At 38.1% G+C, this 25593-nt stretch overlaps 1 non-coding gene across 1 annotated transcript; it reads right to left on the bottom strand.

Moving 5' to 3' along the window:
• Positions 1 to 6614: 6614 nt before the first annotated feature.
• LOC149566477 (U2 spliceosomal RNA) lies at positions 6615 to 6810 on the bottom strand. The gene has a single exon (XR_016363146.1). It is a non-coding gene; the product is annotated as a U2 spliceosomal RNA (small nuclear RNA).
• Between the last annotated feature and the right edge of the window lie 18783 nt (positions 6811 to 25593).

Raw genomic sequence — 25593 nt, 5'->3', positions numbered from 1 at the left:
GCGTGCATGATTGCTAGCATCTCTTTGTCATAGATGCTGTAGGTTCTCTCCACACCTTGTAATTTTCTACTCTCATATGCGATGGGATGTTTGTCTTGCATGCGAATAGCTCCTATGCCCTCTCCCGAGGCATCACACTGCAGCTCAAAGGGCCTGGTGAAATCTGGAATGACTAAAATAGGACATGTACTCATCAGCTCCTTAAACCTGTCAAAACAATCCTGAGCCCTCTCTGACCACTTGAAACTATCTTTCCGTGTCAAATCTGTAATTGGTGCTGCTATCTGTGAAAATCCCTTCACAAATCTGTGGTAGAACCCACAAAGCCCGAGAAATCCCTTGAGTTGTGAAGTGTTCCTCGGTGGTGGCCAATCTAGAATGGCCCTGATCTTGTCTGGGTCAACCCGAACACTTCCTGCACTAATAATATGCCCTAGATAGAACAACTATGTCATCCCAAACTCACATTTACTCATCTTGGCATATAATGACTCCCTCTCTAGAATACTGAGCACTGTATCAATATGCTTCAAATGTTCCTCCCAAGTACGGCTGTATATTAGTATATCATCAAAAAATATCAACACAAACTTCCTCAACTGATCTCTAAACACTCTATTCATATAGGACTAGAAAGTGGCAAGGGCATTTGTCAACCCAAAGGGCATGACTAAGAACTCAAAATGTCCATAGTGGCATCTAAAAGCTGTCTTCTCCACATCCACCTCTCTAACCCGTATTTGATGGTAGCCGAATCTCAAATCAATCTTGGAGAAGTAGCATGCACCATGCAATTCATCAATAAGCTCATCGATGCGCGGGATAGGGTATCGATTCTTGATTGTCTTCTTGTTTAGCTCCCTATAATCAATGCACATCCTCATTGTACCATCCTTCTTCTTCACCAATACTACTGAAGAAGCGAAAGGACTTTTTCTTGGCCGTATGTGCCCCATGTCAATCAACTCCTTAATTGCCTTTTCTATTTCATCCTTACATCTCTTCGGATGGCGGTAAGGTGTGATGATAACTGGCTTAGCCCCTTCCTCTAATTCAATAACATGCTCAATTCCCCTATCTGGGGGTCTCCCTGGAGGTATCTCACCAAACTCCTTAGTATGTTTGGTTATTATTTTTTGTACATCAGGTGGATACTCTTGTTTATGCTACTCTGTCATCTCAGGCATTACTCTAAACTCTGCTGCCCACTGCACCTAATCATGTCTAAAGAAACTCTGCATCTGCTTGAGTGACACCACTCGAAGTCTCCCATCTGACAAACCTCTGAGCACTATCTTCTTACCATTTGCCTCAAACCTCATTTCCATTTTTTCAAGGTTAAATGTAAACTCTACCAGAGACTTCATCCAGTTCATCCCAAGCACCATATCCTGATCACCAATGTTGACCACAAAGAAATCTCCTGTCATATCATAATCTCCCAAACAAAGCTGCAAGTTGGAGATTTTCTTGGTACATTCAATTTTGAAGCCATTGGCAACCATCACCTTAAATCCCCTATGCTCCTCTATATGTAGCCCTCTGTGTGTCACAAACTTCTCATCAATGAAGTTATGTGTCACCCCTGTATCAATGAGTGCCACAACTCTCTGTCCATCCAAGGTTCCCCTAACTCTGAAAGTGACGGCCTCATGTATACTTGACAACTGAGCTATCGTGCTATCACCGCGTGCTTCCTCCTGTGAAGAACTATCATCATCTCCATCTGATTCGGATGACTGCTCTGAATCTCCATCTACTGACTCTTCGGCTGAAAAGTACTCCATCTGCTTAGCTTTTGCTTTCAATGGACACTTATGTGACAAATCCCAAGGCTCCTTGCAATGAAAACAAAGCTTCTTCTTCCTGAGATCATTAAGTGTCTCATTGTCCAACCTCTTACTTTCCTCCTTAGCTGGCTGAACCTCTTTATGAAAATGTTTCCTGTCCTTATCTTTCCTTGAAGGGAAACTCTTTGCCTGAAATTTATTTTTTGAAGATGAAGAGGAATCCATGTCACGAGCTTTCTTAATGGTTTCCTGCAAAGTGGGAGGGTTGAGAGCTTTAATCCACCCTCTCAACGGATCAGCTAACCCATCCATAAATAGAACTAGTATCCTCCGTTCAGATACATCTGTTACTAACACTGCAAGTTTCTGAAACTCTAAAATGTATGTTTCCAATGATCCCCACTGTTTAAGCTGAGCTAACTCCTTGAAATGGAGTTCTGGATCCTTCCTATCAAAACGTTCAATCAGCCTCTCTGTAAACTCCACATATGAGGTAATGTGTGCATGTCCCATAGTGACCATACCATGATGCCACCACTCGTGTGCTAACCCATCCAGATGAATTGTTGCGTACTTAATAGCTTCTTCCTCGGGCATAGGGTTCAATTGAAAGTATGTGTCAAGCTTTTGAACCCAAGCTCTTGCTATAGACTTTCTTGAGCCATCATAATATGGTAACTCAAGTCTCCCTACTTTCTTCCGTAGCTCATAGCTCTGGTTCCTGTCATGTCCACGTGGCATATGTTTCATCCGCACATCCATATACTCCCTAAAGGTAATTGCAACAGTAAAATCTGGCCCTCCGGCTTCCCAATCTCTCCTCAACTGGTCCTGTATATCAGTAATTTGGGGCTCTGGTACGAGCTGCTCTGGAGCTCTAGGAGGAAATGTAGGAATCATGGGCCTTGAACTCACTGTCCTAGCTCGCTGGGGTGCATGACTGAAATTATTCCCAACTTGTTCATCTCCATTATGTATCCCATCCTGATCATTTCCATTCTGATTATTTCCTCCACCCATGTTAGCATTCAACCCCATTTGACGAGCCATCATCTGCATCATAAGATCCAATCTCTGATTCTGTTCTTGTGCCCTTTGTTCTGCTACTCGCTGACCCTGTACCAAGGTCTCTAATAACTGTAAGAATCTTTCCTCTCCAGGCTCTAGACCGGAATTCCTGCCTCCACCTAATCTTGTATTCCTGTCATCTTGGTCACCCATATTGCTGTCTTGATCAAAGAATACCTCCGTTGTGTTTGTATGATTGGATTCTATACCCCCCTGTACGGATGAACTAGACTGTTTGCTTTGCAGGTCTGAACTCCTACTTTGTCTTGCTTTGGTATTGCAGAGATTATAAGGCCCTTGTCACATGCTCAAACATAAATGCTCTGATTTTAGTGTTTTGACATTTCATCAAACACTTTCCCCTCTATCCGCCAGTTCCAAATTTCCTATGAGACCTCCACAGGATGGCAGGACTTATAGCTCTGATACCACTGTAATATCCTCCCCTGATTTGAACTTTGACTTGTAGAAATTTCACTTAAGGAATATTGTCAAACACTTTGTATGCAAACTCATAAAGCTGATTTCCTCAATAAATTGCTTTCCAATGAGTAGATTTACGAACAACTATGAAGTGACATTAAAATGCATAATACACATCATAACATTTTCACAAACACTTGGCACACATTCAACAATATATGAAAAATCTGGAAACTCTTTCAATCTACTGATAAAGGGTGATTTTTAAATGTAGATGTGCACTTACAGCTGCCTTAAAGGCTACAACAACTATTCAGACTTGTATTCAACAATTATTATGCAAAGTATCAAAATTGGACAGAAGAAACCTGGAATTAGTTGCCGTAGTATTTTGCAGATGTAGTTGGCAGCCCTCCAAACTTCTAATCAGCCGGAAAAACAAGTAAACTTGATACCAACACTGTTCACGTTGTACTGTAGCAAAATACTGTTCATGCCGACTGTAGAAAAATACTGTTCATGCAGCACTATAGCAATAACTAACTTCAGATATGCATCTCAAACCCTTGTAAATTTTTTTATGCGAACGCCCCAAATGAAACCCAGTGTGTTTCCTGAAGTGAAAACACCCTTGATCCTCCTGACTGTGTCTTCCAACAGCGAAGAGAATGCTAGCAAAGAGGGATTCCGTCCTCCAAGCCCGATAATCAGATATCCAGCAACATAACATTAATCTTCATCCCAGCATACAAAAAAAAGCTCTTCCATTTCTTTTATAGTGTTCTCACAAGAGCTCAATCCTTCGTTTTCTCAATGTGGGATAAAACATAACTCCCTTTATGTACCTTATGTCTCCAATGTGTTATCAAAATAAAGGGAACTCTTTTAATTTAAATATTTCCCACAAACTATAGTCTATGCATTAATAAAGTTAAATATTTAAATTTAACTTTATAAAATGGCTTTATCAATGCATAACAAATCTTATCAATGATAAATAAGTTTTTCTGTCGATTTTAAACATACCACTGTGACTGAATGTTCGGCCATGTCCAAGATGACTTACTATAAATAGTAAGTATGCCCAAAGTTGCCCCATAACCCCTCAGAAAGACCTGCAACTGAAACTGTCTAGGCCAAATGGCCTCTAAGCCCCTTTAATGTCCTAGTTAGCCTACGGAACTATGGGAAAATAGGCTAATGACAACATCATGCTATGAATGCTAGAAAGGGGACATTACACTCAACCTCCTCGTCCTCCTCATCCTTCTCAGTGTTATCCAATGTGAATTTGAATCCAAATCCAACTACCACCTCTATAGCCTACCTCAACAAATAATAGATGCAATCCTTAACAAACAATGGAATTTGCTCTTGCACTATCTAATTACTCTGAGCTATATCATCTAAATCTATTGGACCACCTAATATTTCCTCTACCTTTCTTGTGTGCAACCAAAAATTATATTGCACAAAGGCAAGCTTGTTGAGGCATTTCTAAGCTAAACGAAAATTATATTACACAGACAAATGTTGTTGAGGCATTTCTAAACTAATGTATTCGTTGAAGCATTTCACTCAAATTATAAGTTGAGGGCTATCTCTACATAAATATGTTTCACTGTAGTAATTATTTAATCTAATTTTAATGTATTACTATACTAATTTTGAAAGGGGTTGTTGAGACTCATTTTGACTCCAATATACTTGATATACTTGTGTTGAGAAGGCTTGTGAAGGCTTGTGAAGTCTTGTGAGGCATGGTAATTAACCCTAATTGGAGCATATGGAGGCAATATTGCATTACAAAGGAAACAAACATTACAAGAATAATACTATACTATGGTACTTGGTGGGATCATGTTAACTGTTGAATTTTTGAATGTGTTGCAGTTAGGAAATTTCCACAATCTATGAATTATGCAACTATCTTTCTGGGGCAAGATTGTGTATGAAGTGTATAAAAAAAAAATTTAACCATCAACGTTTTGGATCGTACTCCATGATCCATCGTGACAATGAGAGAGTGTAAGAGTGTCATGATATGATGACACTGCCATGTAGAGGACTTGTTTGGGTGAGAGATATATGATATGATGACATTGAACCAAAAAAAGAATAGCAAGATCGTGAAACAACATTCTTCAAATTAGGCGATGATGACCACTCCATTTGTCCACTCTTCGAGGGCTGTACTCTTCAATGCCTTTACAAATTAGAATCTTTATCCCCTCTCCACCCCATCATTTAGTGGATAACTCTCCAATGTGAACGATTCACTGCCCTTGGCAACCCTGGAGTTTCATCATTGGCAATATCAGGCATAAAATAAATTAATGATGTCTTTCCCAAACCACCTAAAATTTCATTATTCCATCCTCCTTTGTACCCTATGAAATCGAAGATGGAAAGTTAATCAGAATTGTCACTGCCCTTAGGAAGAATGTGTAGTGATGTCTACGAATCAACAAACAATCATAAAAACATGATGTCACCAAGTTACGCTAGCAACATGGGATGCCCACAGAAAGCAGGTAAAAAGAGCTGCCACTCCCAATCAAACCTCTCCCACACCCACTCCCTATGCGAACGTAACAGTAGAAACTCCAGACAAATTTTGGTTTTGAAATCATTTTCTCGCCTGGACGTCTCTAATTGCACTCAGAAAAACATATTCCACGGGTGCCTGCGAATACACTCGGAAAAACAACTAAATTCAATTCTTCCTTTGCCTGGCACGGAAGATGGCAACTTTACCCTCGCATTTAGTTGAGGTTGTAATTGACAACCGTATCACTCGAATCTGCATTTAAACGGAGAAAGAACAGATAATTGAGGAGTCAACACCATTTAAACGGCAAAAACACCGTGTGACTGAGTAGAGGGAGAATCAGCGATTGCAGTCATTTCAGATAGAAAACAAATATGAGAAATGAGAGATTTTAATTTAGGGTTGGCATTGGGTGGGGTGCGGCAGGCTAATGCTGTAGTGCAATACAGAAGCCACGCTCGAGGGCCCTGGCAGCAAGCTACCATTATGGGTCTCTAATTGCACTCAGATAAACATATTCCAAGGGTGCCTGCGAATACACTCGGAAAAACAACTAAATTCAATTCCTTCCTTTGCCTGGCACGAAAGACAGCAACTTTACTATCACAGTTAGTTGAGGTTGTAATTGACAACACCATTTAAACAGATAATTGAGAAGACAACACCATTAAAACGGAGAAAGCACTGAGTAGAGAGAGAATCAGCAATTGCGGAGTCAGTTCAGACAGAAAACAAACATGAGAGATGAGAGATTTTAATTTAGAGTTTGAATTGGGGGGTTTGTGGGGTGCGCCGGGCTACTGCTGTAGTGCAACACAGAAGCGACGCTCGAAGGCCCTGGCAGCAAGCAACCATTGTGGGTCTTCCCCCTCAAGAAATTAATTTAATATCGTGTGGCTCATTGAGCCACGTATCAGATATTAAACTGATAAGAACAGATACTACACTTGATCTTAGCCAAAAGGCCGAGAAAGGTATGCCATCTTCCAGCCTCTCCCTCTTTCTTTTGTACTCACTTTTCCTCCTCCTCACACTTCCCTGGCTGCATGTGGGATTAATATCTGAAACAACCTCAGATATTGAAGTTGCCCATGAGAAGCGTACATTTGACCAGCTGCACGTGGGACAATGTATATCACGGTCGAGGATTCATTGTTAGATATTAATAATTAGTATCTTGAGCGACCCGCGACCTTCGAAGTCAAGTGCCCTCTTAAGTTTCTCGTCTGCCACAAAGAGCAGCTAGAGATTTCTGTTTCAATTTTCCTTTTGAGAATGCCGTCTATCCCTCCCAACACTATGATCGATATATTTGGAAATGTTCTAATTTTGTATAATAATAATAATAAGACTGGAATATGTCAAGGAACATATTGTCGGCAAAATGAATAGATTGGATATATTTCATTATTATTATTCTGATTAAAATATTAATTAGAATTCAAAATCTTTTATTTGTTTTGAATGTGTTTTAAGTATAATATATCAAAACTACACCATTCTTATATTTTGATTAGGATTTAATTTGTGTATGTGAAAAAAATCAAATAATATATATGATTCGTATTTATGTTTTGTTTGTATAAACGAGTTTGATAAGTGTTGTTATGAAGATTTTATCTATCATTATATTCACTTACCTCTAAAAGGAGCGGTGTTAATTAATTTGATTATAAGGAACATAAATAGGAGGTAAATTTATAGTGAATTTATTTATAGTGAATGCCTAAGATGTGATGTAAGTTGATCAGGTTGTATTGATACTTTATGATTATCTTTAAATAATAGTGTGTAATAGAGTGAGACCTTGTAGAATCTTGTCTATTGTTTGAAAAGGAATTAGGGTATTTTTCCTTAAATACAAGACTACAACACACAAGCTAACAAATTTTTGCTTAAATCAACACAAGAGAAACTAGTTCATGGGTTATGAAGACCAAAATTTAGGCCCAAAATCATTTTAATAATTCATATGGTTCAACTAGGTTAGGTAACTTGCAAACTATAGATTTGGTTCATTAAAGGAATGGTCAAACTAAGAATTTCAAAAGGCCACTTGGAATGTGTGTAAATGGAATATATTAGGATTTGGGCAATTTACCAAGTTTCTCCTGCGATGGACCACTTGTGCTTGTCATTTCATAAAGGGTTATGTTCTCAAATTGGACCAAAATAAGAGGGTAAAATGCATTTGTTCTAAACCCTTTCGTTTTCATTTTCAATGTGATCATAGAATTTTGTACATAACATATAGTTGTTATTTTCTATAGATAATATATTTGGCGTGTCTTCCTCATCATGTTGAAATACAACTTTAAATCCAATTTAGATATTTGAGTTTGGGCTTAGAATAAATACTTGTGTTTCCATCCCCAAAATCTACTTTTTTATGCTTCATCTCATTCCCTATTGACAAAGTGTTGGGGTTGCTTGTAAATGTGATTATTCTACAGAATGAAATCGATTGTTATATTTTAACAAAGTACAAAGGGTGTTAGTTGAAATAAGACTTGTCTCTTAGAAGTGGAACCTTGTCAACATTGGATATGGCTATGAGAAATTTCGACCATAGAGAAGTATAGTTGGAGAGTGGGTTGCCCTCTCCTCCAAACTATATTATATTATTCTTTTTAATGTGTGAATTCAAGCCTCACTGGAGCCTTGTGGTATATGGAGAATACCCTTAGTTGGGGTCGTAAACCTTATAAAAATAAATTAAATGCCCATAATCTCTTGTGCATGCATAGATTAATATACCCACTTTATTAGGCTCATTGATGGGTTGGTTTTATTGAATTCTTAGAGCTCCTTCTCCACTTGAAACAAAAAGGGGATAAAAACCCAAATTGAACGATAGGAAAGTGTCTTCATCTTCTATTTCTTATTGCATCAAATAAAATAAAAATATTTATAACAAATAAAGATTTTATATTCGTGGATCTAGAGGTTTTTAATGTGCCTAGTTTCCTTGAATTCTCATTCTTTCCAAAAGACATCATCCACCCAAAATTAAACTTCCAAAATATCAACTCTCCAAAACAATCAGACCTTGGGAAAATTAAAATCTTGTAAAATCAAAATATATTCATGCTAACCAAAAAATCAAAGCATTGGAAAAAAAAACTATGACAAGCGAAGAGATTTCATTTAATAATTGAATACCTCCACAAGTACCCTCAAGAAGAAACTCAAGACATTCACCTATCATCTTCAAACATGGTGATTAAAGATCTTCGTAGAGCTCTCACATTGAAAAGACTATTTGAATAAGATCTTAAAGATACATGCATTTAATAGAGATGGTCCTTGCATTAAATATTGATTATTAACTTCAATTTCTACTTGCTAACATTGTTAATTATTTTACCTTCATAACCCTACCATCAGGCAACATCTTGACTCGACTATACAATGCCTTCAAATTTAAATGGCATGACCAATTTATACTTGAATTGTCTTCTCTCATTGCAAATTTTATCTCACCATTAGCATTCCAATTCCAAACAAGTCCCATTTATTAAGTCCTTACATAGGATTAGTGGCATCCTTAGTCTAAGCCTTATCCACTCCACAAGCAATAACATCTCTCATTATTTCTAATGACCAAAAAACTCAACCAATGGAATCTCATGCCTATACTTATTGACAAACCCTACCAACATCATTTGATGTGTGCATACCTATCCAAAATAAATGTTTCCTAGTTCAACCCTTTGCCCAACTTATACTCTAAAAAGTCAACATTCATTTGGCATGCCACATAGCCAACCACCCATTTATACTTATAGCCTTAATTATTTTTTATTGATACCATTCCATTATTTGGAATTCAAATTTTAGGATAACTCCCTCAATGGTATTTTGTCAACCACACCAAGTTTTCCCCTTAACTTTTCTGGATTGGGAGACTTGGTGAGGATTTCTATAGTGTTTTCTTGAATGCATAAATACTACAACATCATGGTTCTATCTCTGAAAAGTTAGCGGATGTAATAACAATAAATATCCACATGCTTCATCTATTCATGTAAGACTAGATTCTTAGCTAACTTGAGAACTCCCTCATTATCACAAAATTTGGGAGTGGGGCCTAATTGAGGCATGTGCAAGTTGGTAAGCATTCAAGAAAAGTCAAGATGCCTTGCAAGCTACCTTAATTGTTCCTATGCGTTGAGCTTTAGTATATGAGAGTGATGTAACCTATTTTTTTGTTAGCACATGTGATTGCACATGTATCCAAACTAAAAACATACCAAAATTTAGACTTTTAATCATCAATAAAACCTTCCCAATATAATCTCCAAGTATCACCATTTAAAAATAGATTTTGTTTTGCTTCCTAACTTAAAATTCTCTAAAAACTCTATGATTTTATGTTTGAATCATAAGTAATCCAACAACTAGTCTCTCTCTCACCAACTAAGAGAGATAGTGGATATTGAGATGTCCATTGTTAGAAATGATTGAAAAAGATCCTTAAATGAAGAAGAATGATGGAACTAATAGAGAATGCTTTCAATCATTATTTTTTCATTGATGTCAAACTTGCTACTTGCAAGAATGACAATTGTTTAAGTGATCCAAATACTATCAATTAGTTGATTAACAAGGAGGAGTTAATCAATAAGATGTAACTAGAGCACCTAGAGAAAGGTTGAAGTTATGATGTTGTAATGAAGTATAAAGGATCAGTTAAGACATTGATGAAATAGTGCATTGATATCATATTTCAAGATACAAGGGATGGATACACTCAGACATATTCAAAGTGCAAGGTCTAACTAAGTCATTTGCAAAGCTTAAACTATGTTCATATGTGAATGCAGAGAAAGCTAGTTGAAGCTGAGGAAACTCTCAATTGGAACCGAGCTAAGTCCAATTTTAGTATGTGCTAAGAAATACTTCAGGTGCCAAGTAAAGTCTTCAGGTGCCGAGCAAGTGTCGAGTAACATAGTAAAAGCTTCAGGAGCCAAGCATCAGAAAAAGGGTAGTGGATACCGAGTAAGTCCTCAAGTGCCGAGCAAGACAAAAACATTACTGGTGCCGAGCACCAGTAAATCATAGTAGAAGCCAAGTAACCCAATTAGTGCCGAGTATCAGTAAACCAATGATGCTAAGTTGTTGCATTGTGGATAAGTCAAAAGATTCGCTAGCTCAAAAATGACAAGTTTGTTACATTGAATTTTGTGAATTAGTTAGATGATAAGGATGACGAGTAGATGTCATAAAATTCTATGTAAACCATGCAAGTCAGTTTTGAGCGAATAACTGATGAATTTACCATGTAGTTTCTAGAAGAAACGATTTGGAGGTAAAGCAACATCATTTTCTCAAATCAATTCAAATTGATGACTGGGAAATAAAGAATAGAACTTCTTTATAAGAAGTTACAGGTCAGAGATCAAAAAGAGAGTGAAGAGAGTCAGTCACAAGTGTGAAAGCCAAGAAAAGGCTAGTGTAAAGTGTCAAGAAGAGGACATAGTGAGGAGTAAGTACAGAGCATCAAGACTCTGAGTTGATCAAGTGACCATAGAGTGCTTTGGCAAATCAAATGGAAGAACTCAAGGAGATAGATCTTGAAGGGTGGCCAAGCTATCAGCATTGCAAAGAAGGAAAGGCAAGCAAGGAAAGGAACTAAAGAGTGATCTAAAATCTACAAGGTTAAGGTTGCAATCTGTATCAGGTCAAAACCTTTCTAATACTTTCTTACCATTGTATTAGACATTGAAATCCTACATTGTTAGGTTAGCTTAAGAGCTAGTTGGAGAAGCCTTAGAAAAAGGATAGGAGATCCCCAAGAGAAGGACAAGAGATCCTTAGGAGAAGGATAGGAGATCCTTAGAGTGGGACAAAAGATTCTTTTGAGAAGGTAATTGGAAATCTCATGGATTTGGGTGGGCCTAATAACTCTATGTAAATCATTTAATAGGGTGACATTCCAAGTTGAATGTTCTTAAGTCCTCTAACATGGCACACTCCTAACAGGGTGTAGAAATCCTTTAACAGGGTCACATTTAACAGTGTGTTGTAGCCTTTAACAGGGCATCACTTCAAAAGGGTGAGAAAAGAAGGTAGCATGTTACTGGTGGTTTTCCCAAATTGGGTTTCCACGTAAATCTTTGTGTTATGTGTTGATTCTTTGTGTTTCATTACTGCATATTGATTTATAGTAGCTTGCTAGATTAAAGTATTAAAAGCTTGGATGAATAGTAGAATGCATGGGCCTACTATAGTTTGGTTAAAAGTTGAATTGGACATTATTGGACCTTGAATAACTGATTCACCCCTCCTCTCAGTTATTCTAAAGAATTTCAACAATCAATATTAGAGCCCTCTACTGATTTGTTTGAAGGTACTAGCAGCAAAAAGATCAAGATGTCCAAGAGAGAAGTTCCCAAGCTGAACAAAGATAACTTTGCTACATGGAAAAGTCTAATGAAGTTGCACCTTGGATCAATAGGTGACTATGCATAGACTTCAATCATAGTTGATCATGTAGATCCTGCAAGAGCCCTCACTGTAGAAGACATGAAAAGGAAGAAGGAGCATAATCAAGCAATGTTAGAAATTGCTTTAGCACTAAGTTATGCCAAGTATGATGACATCAAAGAATGTGGTACTTCACATCAAATGTGGGAAACCCTGTCAAACATCTATGGAGGAGATGATGATGTCAAAAGAGCCAAAAGAGAGAGCCTAAGAGGAAAATTTGATGACATGAAAATGGAAGGAGAGAATGCTGCTCAATATGGTGCAAGAATGAAAGAAGTGGTCAGTGCCATAAGAAGCCTAGGAGGATAGCTATCAAAAGAGACAATGTGTAGCAAATACCTGAGAACCTTGTTTCCCATCTATGCCATAAGAGTATCAGCGATCGAAGAACTAAGGTGTGTACCAAGCAATACATTAACATTTGAAGGAATAATTGGAAGACTTACTACCTTTGAGCTATCCAACTTTGATAACTACAAGCCAGAAAACTTTGAATCTGCATTCAAAGCCAAGATGACAATAAGAGACAAAGAGGAGGTGCAAACAAAAAAAATGACTGGAAAAGGAAAGTATGTATCCAGTGATAGTAGCACTGATGAAGATGATGTAGATCAATTGGAGGCGTTTCTAGCAAGAAGATTTCATAGAGGAAAAGGAAAATTCAAAGGTAAATTGCTTATCATTTGTTTCAATTGTAATGAAGTTGGTCACATTGCAGCTAGATGCACACAAAAGAAAAACTACAAGGATGGAAATAAATTTAGGAATAGGAGAGAAGATGGTAGCAAAGATTATAAAGACAAAGGCAAGAGATGCTACATTGTTGAAGAAGACTCTGACGAGAATGATGATGAAGTAGTCTATGTGACTATGAAAGATGAATCAGATGAAGATGAAGCAACTGCCCTGGTAACCTGCATGAACAAAAATGACAAATGGATCATAGACAGTGGATGCTCACATCACATGACTAGAGACAAAAGTAAGTTTTTTACCTTTACTCAATATGAAATAAATAGTGTTAGATTTGGTAACAATGCACCATGTCAAATCAAAGGGAAAGGTAGCATCAAGCTTACTGAAAGGATATCATGTGATAATGCATACTATGTTGAAGGCCTGAATTATAACCTGTTAAGTGTCTCACAGTTAGGAAACATAGGATGCAAAGTTGAATTTGAAAATAGAATTTCCAAGATCTATGATTCTCAAGGAAGTCTGATAGGAAAAGGTGACCAGACTAGGAGTAATTTATTCTACCTAGACATGGAAGATGCTTCTTGTCTCATTGTAAAGACTAATGATGTATGGTTATGGCATAAGAGACTATGTCATGTAAATTTTGATAATCTAATCAGCATCAGTAAAATGAAGAAAGTCAGAGGTCTACCAAAGTTGAAGAAACCTGACAACATCATGTGCAAAGAATATCAATTAGGGAAAATGACTAAGTCCACTTTCAAAAGCAAGATCTATACTTCTAATGAAGTACTAGAACTAGTTCATACTAACTTGTGTGGTCCTATTGAAGTACAAAGCTACAAAGGTGACAGATACATAATGCTATTTGTAGATGACTACTCAAGAATGATGACAGTCATGTTTCTGAAGCAAAAATTAGATGCTTTCCAAATGTTCAAATGGTACTTGGCCAGAGTTGAGAAAGAGATGGGGAAAAGTCTAAAATGCCTTAGATCTGATAGAGGAGGTGAATTCACATAAAGGGAATTTGAAGAATTCTGCAATGTAAGAGGAATCAAAAGGCAAACATCAGCACCTAAGACTCCACCTCAGAATGGTATAGCAGAAAGGAGGAATAGATCAATTATTGACTATGCTAGAACCTTAATGATGGAGAAGAATGTTGCACTCAAATAGTACAAAGAAGTTGTAAGTACTGCAGTCTACACACTCAACAGAGTTCAAGTCAAGAAAGGTACAAATGCAACACCTTTTGAACTATGGTATGGTCATTCTTCCAATGTCAAATATTTCAAAATATTTGGATGTAAATGCTATATATATAAAGAGTCTAGGAATGGAAAGTTTGATGCAAAGAGTGAGGAAGGCATAGTCCTTGGTTATTCTACTAGAAGCAAAGCTTACAAATGTTTAAATGTTAATACTAACAAAGTAGTAGAAAGCACAAATGTAAGATTTGATGAGCTTGTAGAAATCCAAACTATTGAGAATACCAACAAAACAGAGGAATACAAGACCTTTGTATATTTCTATGAAGGTATGCCTATTAATGATGAAGTTGTAGCACAAAATGACATTCAGCAACAAAATCCAGTATCTGCCGACTCGCAGACAATAAATGCCAAGTTGTAGAATACAGAAAATGCTCATTCATATTCTGATAACTGCCAACAAGAAAGAAATGAAGAAATGTCTGATGAAAATATACGTGAGGATTAAGATTTTGAAAGAAATGACATGCAAACAAGGAAAGAACCAGTATTGGCAAAGTATGTAAGAAGACACCATCTTGTAGACAAGATCATTGGAGACAAAGAGGCCATACCTATGACGAGAAGTAGACTTAGAGATGAGACATGTCTGCTTAGCAAAATGGAGCCAAGAATAGTAAGTGAAGCCATACAAGATGATGACTAGTACAATGTTATGAAAGAAGAGATAGAACAGATTAAAAAGAACAAAACATGGACCTTAGTCCCAAAACCAACTGATAAGAATGTGATTGGAACCAAGTGGGTGTTTAGAAACAAGCTAGATGAGAATGGTGAAATCACAAGAAACAAGGCAAGACTAGTCTGCAAAGGGTATGCACAAGAAGAGGGACTAGACTATGGAGAAACCTTTGCTCCAGTTGCCAGAATGGAAGGAGTAAGGACCTTACTGGCATATGCAGCCTTCAAAGGATTTAAAGTCTATCAAATGGATGTTAAGTCCGTATTTCTGATGGGGACACAACCCAAGCACAAAATGGACACTACAGGAAAGGGAAAATTTTATTAACTATGAAAATATGCTAGTACACTTAGTGTAGAGAAACAGACTCCAAAACATGCCCTATGGGCTTACAAAAGCATAAATCTGGAGATAATTTCTCCTTTCAGTACCTCCTCTCAGACTCCACTCCGAACTGCTTTTTACAATGCTAGAAATGTTCTTAAATAGACCCCAAAGGGTTAAGGATTAGGAATACATTCTAGAAAGTGCTAGTTGGCATCCACTAACCAAGTAAAAGGCTCCAGAAGCCGCGTAATCCAGAAATGGTAACTGAACTTTTGGTTTGCATAACTTTTGAACCGTAGCTTAAATTGAGGAACTATGTACATTTTTGGAAAACTCTCGAAGTGCTCTATAGCCCCATGGACCAACTTTTCTTGTCCCCCATTTTTTGGCCCTGTTCGAGGTCATTTAATGCCCCTAACCTGACATTGAAGCATTCTTAGGAGGTCTTTTTTGGAATGCTCTAAATTATAATTACAATCATCCAACCAATTTACACCTTCTAGTTCACCAAATTGATGGCTCAATTACATACTCCTATTTTTTTGGCATTTACACGTATCCCAAAGTGTTCAAACACTCTAACTTAGAACACTGATAGTGGAACTATGAGAGTTGGAACCTTTATTTGACCCAAATGGGTATCCAAAAATGAAAACACATGAAACAGGAACTAAGTCTAAGTACATTTTTTGGGTGACATAGGATTGCCCTTATACCTCTAGATGCTCCTACATCAGACACCTAGGGTAGATTGAAAAGTGACCCTGTCACTTTATGAATGGTAGAGGAAACCCCAAATGGGAAACCTCAGCTGCTGATATCCAAGTTGAGTCCTCTATCGGTCAGCCTTTCCATTTGACCAGATACTCTTCATACTGCCTATTTCAAGTACTCCTACCCACATGATGATCTAGAATGTCTTTTATCTCCTCCTTCTTAGAAGTAGGAATTAGACATGGCTCTAACATCAACTCCTTATCTGCACCATCATCATGATACTCTGTTAAGTCTGCAATGTTGAAAATAGGAGAAATGTGAATTCCATCTGGCAACTCCACTTCATATGCATTTCCTGAGTCATGTTTCTTCAACATTTTGCAGGGGCCAAATTTCTTCATTTTTAGCTTGTTGTAAGTACCGGGTGGAAATCTTTCTTTTCTTAAGTGTACCATGACTAGATCCCCTACTTGGAATTCCTAATGTCTTCTCCTTTGATTAGCCTAAGCTTTATACTGTTGGTTCATCTTGTTAATGTGTGCCTGGACCTCCTCATGTAGATGCTTGATATGTTCAGAAAATTCCTTAGCTTCAACACTTGTCCTCTCCCCTTGCTCTATCTTCCTCAATTCTGGTGCAGTCCTTGGGCTACTTCCATAGACAATTTGGAATGGTGATCTACCAGTACTCCTATTTATAGATTTATTGTAAGAAAACTCTACTTGTGGTAGAATCAAGTCCCACTCCTTGGGCTTATCCCCAACTAAACATCTCAATAAATTGCCCAGACTTCTATTTACCACTTTAGTTTGTCCATTAGTCTACGAGTGATGTGTAGAACTGAACTTCAAGTTTGTTCTCAACTTCTTCCACAATGTTCTCCAGAAATACCCCACAAATTTAGTATCTTTGTCAGAAACTATACTCCTTGGGAGACCATGTAGTCTTACCACCTCTCTGAAAAACAAGTATGCAATATGGACAGCATCATGAGTTTTGTGGCATGGAATGAAATGTGCCATTTTGTAGAACCTATCAACCACCACAAATACTGAGTCATTACCCATTCGTGTCCTCGACAATCCAAGAACAAATTCCATACTTATGTCCTCCCATGGCTTTGATGAAACAGGCAATGGCTAATATAGTCCAGTATTGTGACTAAATCCCTTGGCCACTTGACAAATCTGACAACTCTGTACAAACTTCTTCACATTCTGTGAAATCTGAGGCCAAAAATATGTTCTCTAAGAATGGCAATGGTCTTATCTCGACCAAAATGTCCTGCCATCCCTCCACTATGTTTCTCCTTAATCAGATTTTCCCTCATGGAACTCCTTGGAATGCACAATTGACTGCCCTTGAACAACATACCATCCTGAATCAAATAGTCTAGCCACTTGGTTCTATCTACAACAAGAGGCTCTTCACAAGCTTTCCACACTTCAGCAAAATTAGGATCCTCAGGGTACAGATTCTTGAGTTCATCAAACCTAACTACTTCAACCTGCATTACTGTAAGTAACAATTGTCTCCTACTTAGTGCATCTGCAACCTTGTTAGATTTTCCACTTCTATGCTTCAACACAAATGTATAGCTTTGCAAAAATTCTACCCACTTCATATGCCTCTGATTCAATTTATCTTGGCTATTTAGGCATTGTAATGCTTGGTGATCAGTATATAAAACAAATTCCTTTGGCAATAAATAATGCCTCCATTTCTTTAAGGCCTGAACTATTGCATAGAAATCTTGATCATAAACAGAATGCTTCTTTTTCACATCATTCAATTTTTCACTAAAGTTTGCAATAGGCTTACCTTCTTGGCTTAATACAGCCCTAATAGCGCTGCCATTAGCATCACAATCCACCTAGAACACCTTTCTAAGAAGTGCCAACACAAGTTGTTCTGTCACCTTCTTCATCAACAATTCAAAACTTCTCGCAGTTGCCATAGTCCATTTAAACTCTTTTCTATCCCCTCTTATTGTGTTAGTTAGGGGTGCACATATGCCACTGAAATTCTTATTGAACTTCCTGTAAAAACTAACCAAACCATGAAATGATCTTACCTCAATAGCAGACCTTGGAGTAGGCCATTCCAAGATGGCTTTTACCTTCTTTGGATCCATTTTAAGACCTTCAGGTGATATAAAAAATCCCAAGTAGACTAACTCCTTTTTAGCAAAGGTACACTTCTTCAAATTAATTAACAGTTTCTCTTCCCTCAACCTCACAAGAACACTACAAATATGCAATAAATGTTCTTCCAAAGTCTTGCTGAAAATTAAAATATCATCCAAATAAACAATAACAAATTTTCCCAAGAACTTCTTAAGTACCCCATTCATAAGCCGCATGAAGGTGCTTGGGGCATTCGTCAATCCAAAGGGCATGACTAACCACTCATAAAGACCCTCCTTGGTCTTGAAGGCAGTTTTCCACTCATCTCCTTCTCGTATCCATATCTAGTCATAGCCACTCTTGAGATCTATCTTTGTGAAGTACTAAGCTCCACTCAAGCAGTCCATAAGATCATCCATTCTTGGCAAAGGAAATCGATACTTGATGGTTATCCTATTTATAGCTCGAGAGTCTGTACACATTCTCCACTCTCCATCCTTCTTTGGTGCCAGTATTGCAAGTAATGCACATGGACTCAGGTTCTCCTGAATCATCTCTTTCCTCAATAGCTCTTGAACCTATCTATTTAGCTCCTCAGTTTCAGTAGGAGTCATCCTATGAGCAGCCTTGTTAGGCAAACTAGCTCCTGGGATCAAATCTATCTAATGACTGATTTGCCTTACCGGTGGCAATCCTTTTGAAACATTATCAGAGATGATATCTCCAAACTCACATAGTAAATCTAAAACTTCAAGTGGTATTTCACTACTAACTTCTTTATCTTTTCTAGGAATCAAAGCATAACACATACACTGATATTTCCTGCCATCTAAAAACTTCCTTCCATCAACTAGACAAATCCTAGCACTGCTACATACCTTTTTGCCTTCCTTTTTCATGGGCTTTAGTTTGTGGCAAACTCCATCCTTTGTCAGAGAGTATGTTTTTTGCATGACCATCATGCACTGCATGCCTATCAAATTGCCATGATCTACCCAACAATAGATGGAAAACATCCATTGGAATAACACCACAAAGAACTTCATCATGGTAACTCCCAATTTTGAACTTCACTAAACATTGTTCACTTACCAGGATCTTATGATCATCCTTCACCCAAGCGATCTAATAGGGCTGGGGGTGTTTCTCCCTCTTGAGCTTCAGCTTAGAAACCATCTCCTCTGATACCAAGTTATCAATGCTACCACCATCAATGATCACATCACAACATTTATCCTCACACTTGCACTTGGTACAGAATAAAATCCTCCTTTGTCCTGGTTCAATCTCACCACTTAGTAGGACCCTTTCATTTACTAAAGTCTCTCCTCTTTTTACATCCTCTAAATGTGATGATTGTGCATCCTCATCCACATGAGCAACCCTAGCTTGACCCTCAGCTCTCCTATCTGTCCTTCCTTGTCATTGAGGGCATTCAAAGGCATGATGACCTTCTTCATTGCAATGGAAATAGGTGCCACAGAAGCCTCCTCTTCCTTGTCCACGTCCTCTACCTCTTCCTCTCTGATTTCTAAAATCTTGATCACAGGAGCAGTTGAAACCCTCATTCCTCTGGTTCTTGTTAGTACCCACATCTTCATTTTTCTTTTGGGTTTCATTTTGGCCTCCAGATGACTTACCACTACCCCTTCCTCCTTGACAACACCCTCTTTTTCTCCCTTCAAAATTTTATTTTAGCTTCTTTTCAACTTGTATGGCAAATTGGTATGCCTCTTCAATGCTAGTCATTCTTACCAGACTTAATTCCTCCTGGATGCTAGGTCACAACCCACTGATATAACGAGCAACCTTCTCTTTATTTTCTTCTGCATGCCTTGCTCTAATCAAAAGTCGATAAAACTCCTCTGTATATTCCTGGATTGATTTTTCTGCTTGCTTTAACCCATGCATCTTCTTAAAGAAATCAAGCTCATAGTCAACAAGAATGAACTGCTTCTTTAGTTTGTCCACCATGCGATCCCACCTTGTGATCTTCTCATTTCCTCTTCTATTTCTTTCCAATTGAACCTCTTGCCACCAAATTTTGGCATGTCCTTTCAGTTTGACCTTTGCAAACTTAACCCTATCTGGATCCCTGATATCCTCATACTCAAAGTACTCTTCCAGTTCATTGATCCAATCGATCAACTCATCTGGTTTTAGATTTCCTGAAAATACACCCACATCAATTGTAAGTCTTTTCCCAAACTTAGTAATGGCTCTAAAAAGCCTCTCCTCTACCTAATTCAGAACTTTCCTATCAACTTCCCCTTCTGGTCCAATTTCTTCTTCTTCATTGTCATCCTCACTTTCGTCACCTGCAGTAACATTTGTTCCTCTACAGAGCTCCTCCTACAATGCTTGTACCTTCCTTTGGAGGGCTCTAACCTCCTCAGGATTAATAGCTCCAGCCCTTCCACCACATTCTCTTTGTGGAGGCATCTTCTTAACTCAAACCCACAACCACACAGTCTTGGTGCAAACTGCCTCATAGTCAGCGCTCTATCTACACACTCAGGAAAACATGCTCTGATACCACTTGATGGGGACACAACCCAAGCACAGAATGGACACAATAGGAAAAGAAAAATTTTATTAACTATGAAAATATGCTAGTACACTTAGTGTGGAGAAACAGACTCCAAAACATGTACTATAGGCTTACAAAATCATAAATCTGGAGATAATTGCTGCTTTTAGTACCTCCTCTCAGACTCCACTCCGAACTGCCTTTTACAATAGCAAAAATGTCCTTAAATAGACCCCAAAGGGTTAAGGATTAGGAATACATTCTAGAAAGTGCTAGTTGGCATCCACCAACCAAGAATAAGGCTTTAGAAGCCATGTTAGAAGTCAACACAAAATTAGAAGAATCTAGAAATGGTAACCGAACTTTCGAGATGCATAACTTTTGAACTATAGCTCTGATTGACGAACCATTTACATTTTTTAAAAGCTCTCAAAGTGCTCTATAGCCCCAAGGACCAGCTTCACTTGTCCCCCATTTTTTGGCCCTATTCGAGGTCATTTAATGCCCTTAACCTAACTTTAAAGCATTCTTAGGAGGTCTCCAAAAATTGAAAAACTGTGATAACTTTCAAACCGTGGGGCCTTTTGACTTATTTTTTTTTGGAATGCTCTAAATTATAATTACAATCATCCAACCAATTTGCACCTTCTAGTTCACCAAAATGATGGCTCAATTACATACTCCTATTTTTTTGGCATTTACACGTATCCCAAAGTGTTCAAATACTCTAACCTAGAACATTGATAGTGGAACTGTGAGAGTTGGAACCTTTATTTGACCCAAATGGGTATCCAGAAATGAAAACACATGAAATAGGAACTAAGTTTAGGTACATTTTTTGGGTGACACAGGATTGCCCTTATACCTATGGATGCTCCTACATCAGACACCTAGGGTAGATTGAAAAGTGACCCTGTCACTTTATGAATGGTAGAGGAAACCCCAAATGGGAAACCTCAACTGCTAATATCCAAGTTGAGTCCTCTATCGGCCGACCTTTCCACTTGACCAGATACTCTTCATACTACCTATTTCTAGTACTCCTACCCACATAATGATCTAGAATGTCTTTTATCTCCTCCTTCTTAGAAGTAGGAATTAGACATGGCTCTAACATCAACTCCTCATCTGCACCATCATCATGATACTCTATTAAGTCTACAATGTTGAAAATAGGAGAAATGTGAATTCCATCTGGCAACTCCACTTCATATGCATTTCCTGAGTCATGTTTCTTCACAATTTTGTAGGGGCCAAATTTCTTCATTTTTAGCTTGTTTTAAGTACTAGCTAGAAATCTTTCTTTTCTTAAGTGTACCATGACTAGATCCCCTACTTGGAATTCCTTATGTCTTCTCCTTTGATCAACCCTAGCTTTATACTATTGGTTCATCTTGGTAATGTGTGCCTAGACCTCCTCATGCAGATGCTTGATATGTTCAGCAAATTCCTCAGCTTTAGCACTTGTCCTCTCCCCTTGCTTTATCTTGCTCAATTCTGGTGCAATCCTTGGGCTACTTCCATATAGAATTTGGAATGGTGATCTACCAGTACTCCTATTTATAGAGTTATTGTAAGAAAACTCTACTTGTGGTAGAATCAAGTCCCACCCTTTGGGCTTATCCCCAACTAAACATCTCAGTAAATTGCCCAGACTTCTATTTACCACTTCAGTCTATCCATCAGTCTGCGGGTGATGTGTAGAACTAAACTTCAAGTCTATTCTCAACTTCTTCCACAATGTTCTCCAGAAATACCCCAAAAATTTAGTATCTCTGTCAGAAACTATACTCCTTGGGAGACCCATGTAGTCTTACCACCTCTCTGAAAAACAAGTCTGCAATATGGACAACATCATGAGTTTTGTGGCATGGAATGAAATGTGCCATTTTGGAGAACCTATCAACCACCACAAATACTAAATCATGACCCCTTTGTGTCCTCGGCAATCCAAGAACAAAATCCATACTTATGTCCTCCCATGGCTTTGATGGAACAGGCAATGGCTGATATAGTCCAGTATTGTGACTAAATCCCCTGGCCACTTGACAAATCTAGCAACTTTGTACAGAATTCTTCACATCCTATGAAATCTGATGCCAAAAATATGTTCTCTAAAAATGGAAATGGTCTTATCTTGACCAAAATGTCCTTCCATCCCTCCACTGTGTTTCTCCTTAATCATATTTTCCCTCATGGAACTCCTTGGAATGCACAATTGACTGCCCTTGAACAACATACCATCCTGAATCAAATAGTCTAGCCACTTGGTTCTATCTACAACAACGGGCTCTTCACAAGATTTCCACACTTCAGCAAAATCAGGATCCTCAGGGTACAGATTCTTGAGTTCATCAAACCCAACTACTTCAACCTGCATTACTATAAGTAACAACTATCTCCTACTTAGTGCATCTGCAACCCTATTAGATTTTTGACTTCTATGTTTCAACACAAATGTATAGCTTTGCAAAAATTCTACCCACTTCATATGCCTCTGATTCAATTTACCTTGGCTATTTAGGTACTGTAATGCCTGGTGATTAGTATATAAAACAAATTCCTTTCGCAATAAATAATGTCTCCATTTCTGTAAGGCCTAAACTATTGCATAGAACTCTTGATCATAAATAGAATACTTCTTTTTCGCATCATTCAATTTTTCACTAAAATATGCAATAGGCTTACCTTCTTGGCTTAATACAACCCCAATAGCACTGCCAATAGCATCACAATCCACCTAGAACACCTTTCTAAAATCTAGAAGTGCCAACATAGGTTTTTCTGTCACCTTCTTCTTCAACAATTCAAAACTTCTCGTAGCTGTCGCAGTCCATTTGAACTCTTTTCTATCCCCTCTTATTGTCTCAGTCAGGGGTGCACATATATGCCACTGAAATTCTTAATGAACTTCCTGTAAAAACTAACCAGACCATGAAATGATCTTACCTCAATAGAAAACCTTGGAGTAGGCCATTCCAAGATGGCTTTTACCTTCTCTGGATTCATTTTAAGACCTTCAAGTGATATAACAAATCCCAAGTAGACTAACTCCTTTTTAGCAAAGGTACACTTCTTCAAATTAATTAACAAATTCTCTTCCCTCAACCTCTCAAGAACACTATGAATATGCAATAAATTTTCTTCCAAAGTCTTGCTAAAAATTAAAATATCATCCAAATAAACAATAACAAATTTTCCCATGAACTTCTTAAGTACCTCATTCATAAGCCACATGAAGGTGCTTGGGGCTTTCGTCAATCCAAAGGGCATGACTAACCACTCATAGAGACCCTCCTTAGTCTTGAAGGCAATTTTCTACTCATCTCCTTCTCGTATCCATATCTAGTGATAGCCACTCTTGAGATCTATCTTTGTGAAGTACTGAGCTCCACTCAAGCAGTCCATAAGATCATCCATTCTTGGCAAAGGAAACTGATACTTGATGGTTATCCTATTTATTGCTTGAGAGTCTGTACACATTCTCCACTCTCCATCCTTCTTTGGTGCTAGTACTATAGGTACTGCACATGGACTCAGGCTCTCCCGAATCATCCCCTTCCTCAATAGCTTTTGAACCTGTCTATTTAGCTCCTTAGTTTCAATAGGAGTCATCCTGTGGGCAGCCTTTTTAGGCAAACTAGCTCTTGGGATCAAATCTATCTGATGACTGATTTGCCTTACCAGTGGCAATGCTTCTAGAACATTATGAAAGATGATATCTCCAAACTCACCTAGTAAATCTAAAACTTCAAGTGGTATTTCACTACTACCTTCTTTATCTTTCCTATGAATCAAAACATAACGCATATGGTGATGTTTCATGCCATCTAAAAACTTCCTTCCATCAACTAGACAAATCCTAGCACTGCTACATACCTTTTTGCCTTCCTTTTTTATGGACTTTAGTTTGTGGTGAACTCCATCCTTTGTCAGAGAGTCTGTGTTTGCATGACCATCATGTACTGCATGCCTATCAAACTGCCACGGTCTACCCAACAATAGATGGCAAACATCCATTGGAATAACATCACAGAGAACTTCATCATGGTAACTCCCAATTTTGAACTTCACTAAACATTGTTCACTTACCAGGACCTTATGATCATCCTTCACCAAAGCGATTCGATAGGGATGGTGGTGTTTCTCCCTCTTGATCTTTAGCTTAGAGACCATCTCCTCTGATACCAAGTTATCATTGCTACCACCATCAATGATCACATCACAACATTTATCCTCACACTTGCACCTGGTACGAAATAAACTCCTCCTTTGTCCTAGTTCTATCTCACCACTTAGTAGGACCCCTTCATTTACTAAAGTCTCTCCTCTTTCTGCATCCTCTGAATGTGATGATTGTGCATCCTCATCCACATTAATAACCCTAGCTTGACCCTCAGCTCTCCTATCTGTCCTTCCTTGTCATTGAGGGCATTCAAAGGCACAATGAGCTTCTTCATTGCAATGGAAATAGGTACCATGAAAGCCTCCTCTTCCTTGTCCACGTCCTCTACCTCTTCTTCTCTGATTTCCAAAATCTTGATCATGGGAGCAGTTGAAACCCTCGTTCCTCTGGTTCTTGTTAGTACCCACATCTTCATTTTTCTTTTGGGTTTCATTTCAGCCTCCAGATGACCTACCACTGCCCCTTCCTCCTTGACCACACCCTCTTTGTCTCCCTTCACACTTTTTATTTAGCTTCTCTTCAACTCATAGGGAAAACTAGTATGCCTCTTCAACGCTAGTCATTCTTACCAAACTTAATTCCTCCTGGATGCTAGGTTGCAACCCACTGATATAATGAGCAACCTTCTCCTTATTTGCTTCTGCATGCCCCACTCTAATCAAAAGTCGATAAAACTCCTCTATATATTCCTGGACTGATTTTCTTGCTTTCTTTAACCCATGCATCTT

The sequence above is a fragment of the Cupressus sempervirens genome, chromosome 3 (assembly GCF_028749045.1).
Source record: "Cupressus sempervirens isolate cs-2001-9-10 chromosome 3, ASM2874904v1, whole genome shotgun sequence".
In the NCBI taxonomy this organism is placed as follows: Eukaryota; Viridiplantae; Streptophyta; class Pinopsida; order Cupressales; family Cupressaceae; genus Cupressus; species Cupressus sempervirens.
The sequence above is the reverse complement of the archived record's forward strand: the minus strand, read 5'-3'. Positions and strand labels throughout refer to the sequence as shown.